Below are 15952 nucleotides of genomic sequence, written 5' to 3' on the forward strand. Positions count from 1 at the left end.
GCACCTCATGCCCCTATTCTCATCTATTGGCCAGGCTCCTTGGCCAGACTGTATCTCCCAAGGATGCACTACGGTTTCCCCTGTTGCTGATCTGCTGCAGTGCATCATGGGAGTCCCATGGCTGTGGTGCATCACAGGAGATAGAGCCTGGCCAAGGAGCCCCGCCCATAGGGGAGAACGGGGTGAGGTACCACCCTGCAGTGTTTCCAAATCAAAATGTTGGGGGTTTGGCCAAATCTTTTTGATTTGGGGGGTTTGTTTGTTTTTTCATGAAAAGTCACAATTTTCCCTGAAAAGTAAATACTTTTTGAAAAAAGTTTGGCCTAGTTGAAAAGTCCAAGAAGAATCTTGATAGGCAAATGTCGACTAGCCCTAGTTTCTATCGTTCCTGCTTCGGGCAATTTTCACTTACACTGGCCATTCCATGCAGATTTGGAGAAAAGAACAAATTCCTTTCATCCTTGAACACATTCTTACTGTGTCCATCAATTCGCCCCCCCCCCCGCCCCGGCTCCCTGCCTTAGAGCCCCCACGCTCACTCGCTATGTGCTAGCTGGGAGGGAGGATCAAACCATCAAGAGCACTGGACCTAAGTTTCAAACTCTTGTAAATTATCACCCTTGCATTCCAAAGAAGCTTCCTTGCCCTAGGCAAACAGAAGCAGACTAGTAGAATAAACTCCTGCCTAACATGCAAGGTGAACAATATACACAACTCCAGCTGCAACTACACATAATGTTCATCAGGAGTTGGCTGGTGTTTACCATTTATTGACCACCAATTCTGGCCAGCTGTATGTGTCACTTCCCTATTTCTCACCTGCCTTATGGTCATATAGATTATTTTGCCTGGTGCAGCTGCTGCTACAAATGAGTCTGACATAGCAAAAACTCCAGATTCTTCCTAATCCATGTCACAAATAAACTACAGAAGGGAGCTGGTACAGTTTTATCCCCGGATAGATCAAAGCTTTAAAATACCATCCAATTAACTTTAACACGGGGACAATGGCAAGCAATTTATTTCCCAAACAGACAATCCTGCCTTGGTAGCTAGGAGAAAAATAAAACGCATTCTCTCCAAACTGACTGATTGCTCTTCCTTTGTTCCCCAACTCTTAATGGGATGGGCTGTGAATGGCAGCTCCCATGTGTCAAGAGAACCCAACAGTTCTGCTATTCTTAGGTGCAGAGATGACGCCCTAAAAATCCCCCTATTATGTCTGTGACAAAAATTCAGTACCAGGAAAATGCACTATTTCCAAGTAAGAACACGTGTGCCTCAAAGGGCAACACCCGCCAGGGGCCGCACCTTTTGATCATGTGCAATACTGGCGGGTCTCTGATAGCGGTCACAAGGGGTAATCACATTCACCAGCGTGGACCTTAATCCTCAGGAGCAGAAGAAATAAACATGCAGGCCACACTTGACAAGATAGTTATGGTAACTATATGTAGTATACACCCAAAGGCCCTGATTGGGATCCGGACGCCATGGTGCTGGGCGCTGTACGGGCACAGGAAAGAGACACACCTGCCCTGACGGGTTTGCAGACCATGGAGTCTGCAGACATAATAACGTTATTATGATTTAACATTAACAGTCACAACCACCCCATTGTGCTGCGTGCTGTACAAACATAGTAAAGGCCAGTGCCTGCCCCAAAGAATGTTGGTCATGTGACAGATGTGTCGGACCCACTGTTTGTAGAATTGCCTCATGCCACGGCACGTTTCCCTAAACCCAGGCCTACATCCAGCATGGTGCTTAGGGACTACTTGTGTGGTTTAAGTTAGGCACACACTTAAGTAGCTTGTTGGATTGGGGCCCCTGTCTGGCCAATTATGGAAGTTCCTGCAGGCACAATTAAGGCACTGGAGAAATATATTTAGCCCAGGTGCTCTGATTAGGGGCCACCCCACTGGGATCAGCCGCAGAACAGAGTCACTGACACTGCATGGACACAGCTCTCCTTGCTTAGCGTGTGCAGCTGAAATGAGCTGTTCCAGGGAAAACGATGCTAATGTTTCCTTGAGTTAGAACCATCCTGGAAGCCTGGTGAGGTAACTGATAAATAAGCCCCATAAGGAGACGAGCAGTCCATACTTGTCCTTGAAACGTGATTAAAACAACATCAGCATAGTCTGTGCACTAGACTAGAGTTCTCCTCGGGACCTTTTTCTTCTTCAGTTTTTCAGTGTTACAATTTGTTTCTTATTAAACTACATCCACTTTTAATCTCTGTAATTAGCAAAGTGCATTCAAAGGAATGGGAGAGCCTGTTCCCATCGTTATGTGTGGCTGGACTGAATGAGAGGGCTGACCTTGTTGCAGCCTGATGGCGCAAAACGAATGCGTGATGGAAAAGGTGTTCATGGAATGAAGTGTAGCACAGTCATTAAGTGGAGCGAGCATCAGGGCAAACACTGAAACGCTGGCATTTTATGCATATTTTAAAAACTTTTCTATAACAATAACTCTGTTTCCTGAATCGAGAGGGTGCTAAAGACAAACTATTCTGCTGTAAGTTTGCCTCCCATTGTAGTCCATCCAGTGACATCATTCCTGACCTTGCTCCATTGTAGGTCAGGGTTTTAAAGGAGCATAAAATTAGCCTCTCCACCTTCAGAACTCCACTTTTCACTTTGCTGATGCTTCTGAGGCTCTTAGCCATTACATTACAAAAGCAGATCTTCGTTTGCTGAGCACAACCTTGCCTGGCTCCGGGCATATATCTGCTCTGCACAGACAGCCTTCATTTCTCACCAAGCTGTGCACAGGACAGGAGTCATGGCTGCATGGCACACAAGTACACCCAGATCTGCTAAGCCACTGCGGGTCTCTGAATGTAAAGCAAATCAGTCACTAGGTTTGAATGCACAAATAAACAAACACTCAAAATATGAGACACCTTTGATTTACCTCCATACCAAGGGCTTTTGAGACAGGGCTAATGGGGCTGAAAATATCTCCCAAGTGCTTTCATGGGTAGAGATGCCATCCAAGGGCTAATCATGATTAAAGATGTATAGGAGGAAGCAGGCTGTCAGCTCCATGGTGAGATGTCAGTGTTTGGGCTGTCCCTGGCCCACGGCCCCTCCACTCTCAGGGGAGCACTGTGGTCTAATGATACAAGCACAGGAGGTCCTGAACTCTAATCCCAGCTCTCACACCAACTCCCCATAGCCCAGAGTGTGTCATTTCCCTGCTTCATGCCTCAGTTTCCCCATCTGAAAAATGAGGACCATTGTCTATTTAAATGCCTCCCTTGTACTGGTATTTTGAGGATTAATTATCCAGTGTTTTAAAGTGATCAGAAGATGGAAAGTGCCAGCTAAGCATCATTTATTATTTGCACAGCCCTTATCAGAAGCTGTTGAGGACGGGGTTGTTTAGCCACACACTAGTCATGGAAGAGAAATAACAAGGGATTTTAGGATGGCTTGAATGGCTGATCAAAGCACTCATGATGATTATCTGTACCCATCCCTGAGGGATCCCAGCCTCACACATCTAGTCTGAAGGAGGAGAGCACAGCCCAGCGTGATGGCCCAATGAAAAGATTAATGGCTTTCCTGCTGCTCCCTCTTGTTTTGCCAGCCTGTCATTTAGAATCCCTTCCATCCTCTTTTAATTATTTTACATGTACAGATGCTCCCAGCTTCACCGGCTACAAAGCTAATTACATGAGTCAGGTGCGGAAATAGTGCAATGTCATTTTTCCCCCCACCATGCAGTCACTCGTGCTGGTAATTGCTGGCATTTAAAGTGATTTTGATTTAATTCCTGACTCCTGTAACGGAGAGAAGCAGAAGAGGCCTTGCTGAAAATGGTCACAGTGGTGGAGTGGCAGGGGAGAGAGACAGAGAACCCCACCTAGGATATTGGATATTAGGAAACACTATTTCACTAGGAGGGTGGTGAAGCACTGGAATGCGTTACCTAGGGAGGTGGTGGAATCGCCTTCCTTAGAGGTTTTTAAGGCCTGGCTTAACAAAGCCCTGACTGGGATGATTTAGTTGGGGTTGGTCCTGCTTTGAGCAGGGGGTTGGACTAGATGACCTCCTGAGATCTCTTCCAACCCTGATATTGTGTGATTCTATAACACCCTAAGGGCTGCATCCGCTAAACCGGGCAGCCCCATTCATGTTAAGCAACTCGGCCGTGGCTCCCGGTTTGGTTTCTGGTGCTGGGTTCCCTGGGCTGGAGACTGCACAGCCACAGCGTGGGCAGCAGCCGCACAACCTGCCTCCCCCGGCCTGGAAGGGTCGCCGGGCGACAGAAGAGCGGAGCGTACGTCTGCACGGCAGCTGCTAGAGCTGCCCAGCTCTGGCGGGGCAGCTGCTGTAGCGTGGACACTCCCTGCATTGCGGAAGGGTTTTCTCCATCGAGGCAGGTGATCCACCTCTCCGAGAGGCAGGAGCTGGGTCGGCAGAAGAACTCTTCCGCTGGTCTAGCTGCATCTACGGCGGGCCTTAGGTCAACCTGACGACCGCACTCAGAGCACAGGCGTTTCCAGAGCCCTGAGCGAAGTCCCTCGGTTGACCTATGTTTTAGGTGTAGACCAGGCCTTAGTTCCCTGCCCACTGCCAGCTTTGGCAGCCTTCCTGAGCGCGTCCGTGGAGAGACCAGGCACTGCGAGTTGCGGCAGAGGCTTTGTGGCAGGGACACACACGCACACCTCGCCAGTGCAGCAGAGCTGTGGTCCATATTTAGGACTGGATTCCTCAGCCGAACCCCTATGGACAGTCCAGAGGATTTAGGGCCTGGTCCAGCCCCCACCAGAGACAATGGTCAGGCCTAGTGGTCAGAGCCAAGAGCCAGAGTCAGGAGTCAGAAACCAAGCCAGGCTGGAGCAGGGCAGGGAACACGGCAGGCAAAGGAGCGATCCTGGGTGCGGGTGTCAGTGCTGGGCAGCCACAGGCCAAGTGCGCCGTCCTGGCGATGCCACTCAGCCACGCTGGTGCTGCGGTTAGCCAGCTGATCCCAGGCCTCACCACGGGCCCTCATTTCTGACAGTAGGTCCCAGTGGCATTGGGAACTGTACCTTTAAGGGGTTTAGCGGCCCAGACAGGAAGGCTGGGGGGGGGGGGGTGCTGCCGAAGCCTGTGTTCTGTTCTGCGGAGGCACTTGGGGACTACATCACCGAATAAAGGGGATCTCTTCCCAGCACCTGGGGCCCGGCGGGGTTACTGAACAGCACAGCCCCTGGCCCATCGCACACTGCTGTGTTCTGTGCTCTGGAGCAATGGCCTGGGCAGATCACAGAACAAAATACTGCCCTTTGCCCCTCATTAGCTCTGCTGGAGCGGTGGCATTGACAGGGGAATGTCCAGTTCAGAAACACACAGGAAAAGATCTCCCTGTTCAAGCCTTTTAATGGCACCACAGCAGCAGCAGTTGAAAGGCAGAAAAACTGAAGCTGAATTTAAACAAAAGCCCTTCTCTGTGCTGCCTTCCACCTTTGGATAGAGTATAACTCGATAAATGGGTTGACAGAAGGAAAAAAATCCTGAAGAGTAAAGATTCATTACTACATTAATAGCATCTTGTAATATAGATTAAGAGACAAAGAACAGCGTAAAAGAGAAAAGCTAATTACCATGTCTCTGTGCTGAAGTTAAAAAAAGAGAAAGAAAATGAAAGTCCCTGGCGAGTTCTAATAACTTCTCTCGAGCAATTCGCTCCTGCACGTGCCCCTGAATGGAGAACCCCTCTGCACACCTCAGCCGCTCTGTCATCCTGGCCTTCCTCCATCCTGATCCCATTGATGTCAATGCAAACTTTCCCATTGACTTCCATGCCCTGTGAATCCGGCCCTTAATGAATTAGAGGGGAAATTCCCCTCTGTGCAGAGAGTCAGCATAAGGGCTAGGTACCACACATGGGACTGAAGCAGGATTTAAGTGGTATCCGACCTTGCAGAATATGAGTGGCACCTAATTAGGCTTTGTGCTGGCGCTCTGCCCAGGCGTGAATCTCACCTTATTAGACGTTTCAGACCCCAGTCCTCCTATCAAGCCCACTGCAAGCAGCCCAGCACATCAAGCCCTGAGCCACTGACATGCTGCAAATTAGCTCCCAGCATTGCAGTGATAAGGACAGAGCAGCTAATTATAATAAAATTACATTTATAAAAAACTCTTGACATTTCTTGGCAAGAAACATCATTTCCTTAAAGAGATTTCAGCTGAAATGTAATGGTGTTTGGGTGTTTTCTAGGGGGGCGAACAAGCCTGTTAGTTTAGGTTGGAAGGATTCTTCCCGCCACACCCCTCCGCTTCCCTGTCTTAATGACAGGTGTTCCAGGAGCTTAAATTAGTTCACTCTTTGATTTCCCTTTGCAGTTCCTGGCAGGAAGCTGCACATATGGTACCTTTCTCCCTGGCTGATGATCCCTGGCACAAGGCCACTGTATCAATGTGTAGCTGAAAGTTATCCCAGACACAGAGGGGAGTCCCAAGGACAGGTGCGGTTTACCTACCTCCCAGTGATAAAGGAGAAATCTGCTTCAAGAGAGCAATAAACCCCCCTGGCTCTTTCTTTCATCCTCTTTTGTAAGTTTCCCAAGTACAGACTAACCTGAGACAGAATTTAAATAGCTGGAAAGTGACTGCTGCCATGCGGGCTGCCAGATAGAGCAATAGCTCTGCAAAGCCTTCCCTTGCACAGGGCCTGCTGCTGACACACTTCAGGAATGCCTGCAAGTAAGATTTCTGGGTAAGTGCTGCAATGCATTAATCAGCACCTTCCCCCTTCAGAGATCAGCACCTTCCCCCCTAAATACCAGTCTGAAATTTCTCCTCTGCAGACAGGCCCTGAAAACTGGGAAAGCAGCCGTAAAGCAGAGCAGCTCAATTCTCATGCTGCTCCAATGACTGTTCCTTTAATATTTCCCTTCTTAATTTGTCAACATGACTTTGGGGCTGGCCTTCACCTGACAAACCTGGTTTGGAAACAGAACCGTCCGTGAGTCATTTCAGCACAATACACGGCAGGAAGACTCTGGATTTTTTCAGTGATTTAGAACAGACACAATGAGCTAAATCCAGCCCAGGTGAAAACCCAACAGAAGTCAGTGGCGTTGCATTAACTTATGCAAAGGCTGAGTTTGGCTGTGTTCGTATCAGCTATTCCAATTAATTCACCCCGAATCAACAATGAATTAATGTTTAAATCTGAGCACAGGTCTCTGTCTGCCTAGAGAGGTTTTTGTGCTGTGCTTTTCATTGGGGCGTTTCGCACTGGAGACTGGAACAAACAAGGCAATGATGTGTACAAGTTAGGCATGTATTTCTTGCACACTCATGTGCGCCTGGCTTGTGTGGGAATCGAGCTCTCAGTTCTTGCCTCTCGTCCAGGAAGCCCAAGAAAACGTTAATTGTCCCCCACAACAAGCACACATTCAGGAATCTCCAAACCACCCCCCCCCCCACACACACACGCCAATGCCTGGCACAGAACCCTAATGTTGCTCCCTCCCTTCTGAGAGCCCCCTGGATTCAAGTCTCCTCTCCCACCAATTTCACAATGGTTTCAATGAGGTGCCCCCTGATTTACACTGGGGTCAGGGAGAGGAGCCCTCCAGGGAGCGTGTCAGGGAGCCAGGACCCAACCCGTCACAGCCTCAGTAAATCAAAGCCAACCCATTGGCTTGAGTCTGGAAGGGAAGTGGAACCGTTGGGGGCCATGCATTCCCTGCAGCTAATGTGACCAGAGGGAGTGCACCAGGGGCCAGCAGCACCCCCGGGGTGTCTCCAAGCTCTAAATTGAGACATCACCCAGGCAGGGTGCACTTTGGCCAGATCTGGAGCCTAAAGAGAACCCCGCAAAGACCTAGCCGGGGCCCATTTGGTCAGCCATGCCTACTAGGCCTGCAGAAGCAGTTTGGGAAGGAGAGAGCCAATATCACCTCCATATTGTGAGCAGAGGGGACAGGCCCTCATTGCCACACTGGTCCAGTGGTTAAGGTAATAAGACTTAGGAGACCCAGGTTCAACTCCCTGCTCTGCCTCAGACTTCCTGTATAACCCTGGGCAAGTTACTTAGCCTCTATGCCTCAGTTTCCCCATCTATAAACACAGGCCAGATTGCAAAGTGCTTTCACATCTACAGATGAGAAATGCTGCAGGGGAGTCAGGGATCCTTCTCCAACCAAGCAGCTTTGCCTCCCGCTGGCTGGCTAGGACTTGACCTCAGGTAGCTGGTGCTCCCAACGCTGGCCAGGCACTGGGAGAGCCAGCTTGCCAGCGGGGTCTGAAGCGCTGAATGATGCTGAAGGTGGCTTGGATAGGGAGCACGGCCTCTCTCAGGCCAGTATAGTTGCTTTTGTTATTCTGTTTCCAGGCTGAAAAAGTGAGCCACCAATTTGTTTTTCTTTGAAAAATTAGAGCTGAAAGCAGCCCACGGGTCAGTGGTGGTGACCTGGAATTGCTGGCATTATCCGTCTTGCAGATGAGTTCAGCTGTTCTTACCCCAGTTATAAAGCACCGCCCCTTGCTCATAACTTCCCAGTGATCATTAAACCTGGATGGAGCTTGTGACTAGCCCCATAAAGTGCAGTATTGCTCAGAACCAGCAGACTAAGGGCATTGGCTCCTCAGCCTTCACAGGGAGCAATGTGGCTGTTGACAGCAGGGCCGGTCTGCAATGCCTGGCTGCAGCGATCAGACTGGTGCCATCGCTGAGGGCAGTGGGCAGCTTGCAGAGCCCTTATAGTAAAGCAAAGTGGCTCTGGCCTTTGTCCCTTCTCTCTAGCATGGGGCCCTCCGGTGCTAACCCAGGCGGCACCCAAAGGGATGATTTGCAAGGGCACAAAGGGCAGTTTAACGCCTGTTGACACTCAGTGGGACTGGAGCATCTAATTGCCCTTTGTACCGTTGACCCCTCCCCTTAAAGGACCTTCACTGGCACATCCAAGCCCTGGCTATTAGGAATCCATTTCTCAAGCTACCTGGTCGCAAGAACCATGACCCCAGCTGTGCTTCTTCCTTTAATCGCTCCCTTCCCACCCCCAGCTGGGGTTATTGCACCATTTTCTCCCCTGGGTACAATGTGTGTTGCATGGATGTGGACACTCGGACTATACCCACATCCACTGGCATTCAGAGAAGGCAAACGCTGCTCTTTTTTATAGTAGGCCTCTTTTTTCTGTGCTGGAGTCCCATCTCACATGGAACGCCCTTTGAAGTCAGTGGCCCAAATTCTCCTTGCCTTACTGAAACAGATTAACCTATTGACTGCAAAAGGGCTACTCGCATCAGGAAGACTAGGAGTAAGTTCGCCCTTTTCTGCATATAATTCTTGCCTATTCACTGCTGGTGAAATTCACTTCTGTGCAACAGCTCAGCACCCAAACTGATCTCTCACTTCTGGTTTGAACGGGGACAGACGTGGCAGCGAGGCCTTGGTGAATTTCATCATTCCTGGACAGGTAGTTAGGTTCACAGATTCACAGGGGCAGATCCCCCACTGGTGACATTGACTTCACTGGAGCTGTGACAGTGTACACCAGCTGAGGATCCGCCCCATGGATAGAAGACATTGTTATGTCATCTCCTCTGACCACCTGCATAATGCAGGCCAGAGAACCTCACCTGCTGTTGTCTCCATGAAGCCCATCAATTCTCTCTGAGCTAGAGCATAGCCCAAGCTTGACGTTTCAGCTGAGTTCATAACTGTACTCCCAACTTAAAATGCTGGAAGAAAAGCTCCTGTTTCTCCTCATTTCATGTCTGCTGAAAACTTTCTGCCCTTGGCCTTTCTCACAATTGCCTTGCCTACTTCCTCACTTGCTTCCTCTAAAACCGGACCCCTTCTAAACTAAACTCCTGCTCTCCTCACTTTACCCTCCAGTCCCTCCCGCCTCCCAGGGGTTCCAGCGGCACTCGTTCACTCAGCGCACAGCCTTGAAACTTAGGACTTATGCTGGGAGGTTGCTGCTCACGCATCATAATCAGGAAATCTTTACTAACCTGGCACAGCCGAAGAGCCTGGCAGCTACAAACTACACTGGACACAAGCTCTTGGAGAGCCTCTGTACTGCAGACAAGTCTGTTCAGAATGACAATAAGGGAGCGAGGAGAAAAGAGGAACATGGATTTTCTACAGCTCTCGCTTTGCCAGCGTTAGGGCTTCAATGAGGGAACATTGTGAATACAGGAGAGGGGTTGAAAGGCATCTGGAAAATTACATAAAATATGTAAATTTCGGGGTCCCCATCCAGCCATACTCTTAAGCATATGCTTAATATTAAGCAGGTGAATAATCGAGTTGACTACTCACCTGCTGAAAGGTAAGCACATGCTAAGCACAGGGATCACCTGGATCAGGGCCTCAAGGCATATTTTCCTCCTGTGTTTAAGGGGTCCAGTGAGAAAAAAACAAGGCTCTGTTCTGAGCTTGATTTGCACATATACCCCCTGAGACTGGATCTGTTAACCTTGCTTATGCCAGGACAGCTGTACAGTCTATGCACCAACTTGCATTGTCACATTACATGAAACCCATCTTTGTTTTTAAAAATTAAACCAAAACTTCTCCTGGCAACCAATAGCTGACAAGGTTTCTTTTTGGTCAGAAATGGTTGTTTTCTCACGCAAGGTCTTCTCCAGCGTCTATCAAAGTCAATGGAAAGGTGCCCATGCACGACAGCAGGAATTGGTTGGGGGCCTTAGACAACAAAGGCAGATTTTTAATGGCACAAGTGACTGGCTCTTTTTCAAAGTCAGTGGGAATTGGTCGCCTCACTCTACTGGTGCCTTTGCAAATCTCCCCCCAGGGCAGCAAGGCAGGAAACAGATACTTCTGCTTGGGGCCAAGAAAGCCACGTGGTGAGAGTTTTAGAATGTGTACTGCCCTCTCTCTACTGGCCAAAATATGTATCCATACATATACAGTGTACGTCACCGTCTGCTCCTATTCAGCAGTTGCTCTTACGGCTAATCAGGCAAAGGGCTGTGTTCTTAAGTCGAATATCTGCAACTCAGATCTGCCCAAAGTGCTGTGGGGACTCACTGGCCTGCTGGTGATTGTTTAGAGGGGAGGTAACAGGTGAAGAAGTGCTTTGCATCCTTCAGGCCCAATCCTGTGGTCCTGAAGAGGGTGAGGATTTGGCACTTTCTTGGAATTAGGAAAGGGTTTATGGGTGTTTGGGGAAGGGAAGTGGTTTCATTGTTAATCAGGTTTGGTGTCATTTCTCCTGAGGAAATCTAGCTCCTTGCACCAAAAGATCAAAAGGCTCAAAGTGCTGCAAATTGCTTTATGAGGCTCCTATCAAAGGGCTGCTGGGGCTCTTGCCCTGGCTGTTACAGCCCATCTGCTGGTGCTGTGAAGATGATCATTCTTATGTGATGAGAAATCAAGCAAATTTTATAACAACAACAACAAATTCTTCTAGTCACCACATCCTCACAAGCGCATGCAATTAGAAGCTAATGTTTTGGGAAGTGCTAAATATAGGGCCTTGGTCTTCACATCCTTAAGAAAACAAATGGCAGCTGTGGGTATCTCATTGCTGAAATACCAGCCTCTTTATTATGCTAAAAGAACATGGAAAACAAAGGTGCGGTTACTTGTTAGCTACCAGGTTCCAAGCACTAATTAAAAGGCCTTTCTACTGCTCATTGAAAATATTAGCTGCTTTATTGTCTGTAAATAGCCATCTATGGAAGCAGAGGTACCTACAAGCAGATGCCTTGTGCAAACAGCTAATTGTAAACAACAATTTAGCTTACAAAGAAACCTGCTTTTCTCTCAGCTTTTCTGGGCCACCTATTTCAGTCCTAGCGCTGTTGCTTTTGCGCTTTCTTCTGCGGGTAGAAGCTAGACCTTCTTATGCTGCATTCACGCAGTGCAGTTTGCATTTTCAGAGTTCTCTGTCACTGACTTTTAACTCCTTCGGGCTTCCTCTATAACCAAGGGCATTGTTGGAGCAGGTCACTTCCTGCTAGCAGCATTGCAGTGATTCCAGCAAGATTAAATAATAAGCCACATTTTTCCTGCTGTAGTAGCAAACCAGACCAGGAGGAGAAAGAGACTGTTGTATCATTCAGCAGTGATCACTGCAGGAATGGAACCAGGGGCTGCATTGACAGGTCTTTAGTGAGCCTGGCCTAGCTCGCCTTGGCTTGGTTGCAGGGACAGTGACCTTTAAGGAGCCGGGGGGCTTGTAAGAGCTCCATGACTGTTGCAGTTGGCTCTGTAATGTTTGTGCTGTGGGCACTTTCCAGAGGAGACACAACAGCCCAGATGCCCAGGGCAATGGTGTAATTACTGGCAGGTACCCTGTGGGCACTGGTCAGCCATTGGCATCTACAAATGTAGGTGTTCCTTGCATTGCATCAAAGCCATCCGGTGCAGAGAGCAGACACTAGTCTCAACGCAGCCCTCTGCATGGGGCAGGGTCACACAGTGCTCTGGCAAAGTTCAGGTTCCTTCCCTTGAAAATGTGGCCCTGTTATTTAAAGGCCCCTGGGGTGCAGCTTCAGGTAACAGCAGGTTTGCCCGAACCAACGCAATGGCACTTCATCCCGGGGCAGATCCTGTCACAATGTGATGAAAGCTTTCTGTAGGCAGGGCTGTAGGGGAGGAGGGATGTACATGGAGAGCAAAGGGGCTGGCTGAGACAGAACGTGTCTGAGAACATCCACCAAGCTCAGGCTCACCCCATGGAGGGCAGTCAAAGCACAGCGAGTTACTCTGGAAACGTAACAAAATGCACCTTCTGAAAGCAGGAGCTGACTGGGAGTGCAGTGATGAGACCATGTGCATTGCTTAGGGGTGATGTGCTATTCTGCCCTACTAACTTCCAGTCACATTACCAAATTTGTCCTCTTCAGTCACTCAAATAATTAATAGCCTTAAAGTATAACACACTCCCATTCACCATACTGGCACCTCTCTGAAGCAGCTGTCCTCCTCTCCAAAATCTCAGCTTGCTTGCTTGGAGTCCATAGCTGTTCTGGTGATGAAGAAAACCTTAGCCCTGGGTGCAACAGAGTCAGCTGGAACTCTCCCTGAGCACTACACATTCCTCCAGTTATCTCAGCAAGTGGGTAACTCAGATGCCCTGTGACCATACAGCCACAGAATCACAGAAGTGTAAGGCTGGAAGGGACCTCAAGAGTCCAGTCCCCTGCACTGAGGCAGGAACAAGCAAATCTTTTTCATCCTGACAGATGTCTGTCTGTCTCTGTCATAAATATAAAGGGAAGGGTAAACACCTTTAAATCCCTCCTGGTCAGAGGAAAAACCCTTTCACCTGTAAAGGGTTAAGAAGCTAGGATAACCCTCGCTGGCACCTGACCAAACTGACCAATGAGGAGACAAGATACTTTCAAAGCTGGAGGGGGGAGAAACAAAAGCTCTCTCTCTCTGTGTTGCCTTTGCTGGGACCAGAGCAGGAATGCAGGTCAGAACTCCTGTAAAGGGCTAATAAGCAATCTAGTTAGAGATGCAGTAGATTCTGTTTTGTTTAAATGGCTGATAAAATAAGCTGTGCTGAATGGAATGTATATTCCTGTTTTTGTGTCTTTTTGTAACTTAAGGTTTTGCCTAGAGGGATTCTCTATGTTTTGAATCTGATTACCCTGTAAGGTATTTACCATCCTGATTTTACAGAGGTGATTCTTTTACTTTTTCTTCAATTAAAATTCTTCTTTTAAGAACCTGATTGCTTTTTAATTGTTCTTAAGATCCAAGGGTTTGGGTCTGTGCTCACCTATGTAAATTGGTGAGGATTTTTCTCAAGCCTTCCCCAGGAAAGGGGGTGTAGGGTTTGGGGAGGATTTTGGGGGGAAAGATGTTTCCAAGCAGGCTCTTTCCCTGTTATATATTTGTTAGACGGTTGGTGGTAGCAGCAATAAAGTCCAAGGGCAAAAGGTAAAATAGTTTGTACCTTGGGGAAGTTTTAACCTAAGCTGGTAAGAATAAGCTTAGGGGGTTTTTCATACAGGTCCCCACATCTGTACCCTAGAGTTCAGAGTGGGGAAGGAACCTGGACATGAAAAACCCCTAAGCTGACCAATGAGGAGACAAGATACTTTCAAAGCTGGAGTGGGGGAGAAACAAAGGCTCTCTCTGTGTGTTGCCTTTGTTTCTCCCCCCTCCAGCTTTGAAAGTATCTTGTCTCCTCACTGGTCAGTTTGGTCAGGTGCCAGCGAGGTTATCCTAGCTTCTTAACCCTTTACAGGTGAAAGGGTTTTTCCTCTGGCCAGGAGGGATTGAAAGGTGTTTACCCTTCCCTTTATATTTATGACAGTCTCTAACCTGTTCTTAAAAACCTCCAGTGATGGGGATTCACAACCTCCCTTGGTTGTTCCAGAACTTAACTGTCCTGACAGTTAGAAAGATTTTCCTAATATCTGACCTAAATCTCCCTTGCTGCAGATTAAGCCCATGACTTCTTGTTCCATCTTCAGTGGACCTGGAGAACAATTGACCACCCTCCTCTTTATAACAGGACTTAATGTATTTGAAGACTGTTATCAGGTTCCTCCTCGGTCTTCTTTTCTCAACACTAAACATGGCCAGTTCTTTTTAACCTTCCCTCACAGGTCAGGTTTTCTAAACCTTTGATCATTTTTGTTGCTCTCCTCTGGACTCTCTCCAATGTGTCCATAACATTCTTCAAGTGTGGTGCCCAGAACTGGACACAGTACCCAGCTGAGGTCTCACCAACGCCGAGTAAAGCAGGACTATTCCTTCCTGTGTCTCACATTCAACACTCCTGTTAATACTCCTCAGAATATTAGCCTTTTTCGCAAATGCATCACATTGTTGACTCCTATTCAATTTGTGATTCATTCTAACCCCCAGGTCTTTTTCAGCAGTGCTATTCTGTCTAGCGAGGGAGTCCCCATTTTGTAGTTGTGCGTTTGATTTTTTTTTTTTTTCTTCCTAAGTATAGCACTTTGCACTTGTCTGTACTGAATTTCATCTTGTTGATTTCAGACCAATTCTCCAATTTGTCAAGGTCATTTTGGATTCAAATTCTGTCTTCCAAAGAGCTTTCACCCCCTCCCTGCTTGGTGTCATCCACAGATTTTATAAGCACACTCTCCACTCCATTACCTAAGTCATTGGTGAAAATATTGAATAGTACCAGACCCAGGACGGACCCCCTAGAGATGCCCTCTCAGTCTGATAGTGAACCATTGATAACTACTCTTTGAGTGTAAAAAAAAAAAAACAAAAACAAACAAAAAAAAAACCCCCAAGGAGTACTTGTGGTACCTTAGACTAATTTCAGAGTAACAGCCGTGTTAGTCTGTATTCGCAAAAAGAAAAGGAGTACTTGTGGCACCTTAGAGACTAATCAATTTATCTGAGCGTGAGCTACAGCTCACTTCATCGAGCTGTAGCTCACGAAAGCTCATGCTCAAATAAATTGGTTAGTCTCTAAGGTGCCACAAGTACTCCTTTTCTTAGAGACTAAGTTTCTCAACCAGTTTTTCACCCACCTCATAGTAGGCTCATCTAGACCACATTTCCCTTGTTTGTTCCTAAGAATCCCATGTGGGACTGTGTCAAAAGCCATACTAAAAATCAAGCTATGTCACCTCTACTGCTTCCCCCTCCCCACCCACTAGGCCAGTAACCCTGTCAAAGAAGGAAATTAGATTGGTTTGGCATGACTGGTCTTGACAAATCCATGTTGGCTCCTATTTATAGTCCTATTATCTAGGTGCTTATGATGATGATGGTGATGATCATTTAAAGGTCAGCATCACTAACTATTTCATTCTTCGGGTAAGAAAAGAGAGGGAGGGTCACAGATGTGCACAACTGACCCTGAGTGAGGGCTCATTCGGAGCCACAAGTGGGTGGAGGTTGGTAGGTGCCACCGCTCATTCTCCCCCAATTAAGGGGGAGCCCAGTGGCACTTGGGGGAGCAGCAGGATCCGATTCTGAACGTCTCCACAATCTACTGTCATTCTGATGACTCACATGG

General features: G+C 47.9%; 1 protein-coding gene across 1 annotated transcript in view; it reads left to right on the forward strand.

The window, feature by feature from the left end:
- Nucleotides 1–15952, forward strand: part of SEZ6L (seizure related 6 homolog like) — a 144344-nt gene that overhangs the window by 92072 nt on the left and 36320 nt on the right. The window lies entirely within an intron of this gene.

This window comes from Natator depressus, chromosome 15, assembly GCF_965152275.1.
Source record: "Natator depressus isolate rNatDep1 chromosome 15, rNatDep2.hap1, whole genome shotgun sequence".
Taxonomy (NCBI): domain Eukaryota; kingdom Metazoa; phylum Chordata; order Testudines; family Cheloniidae; genus Natator; species Natator depressus.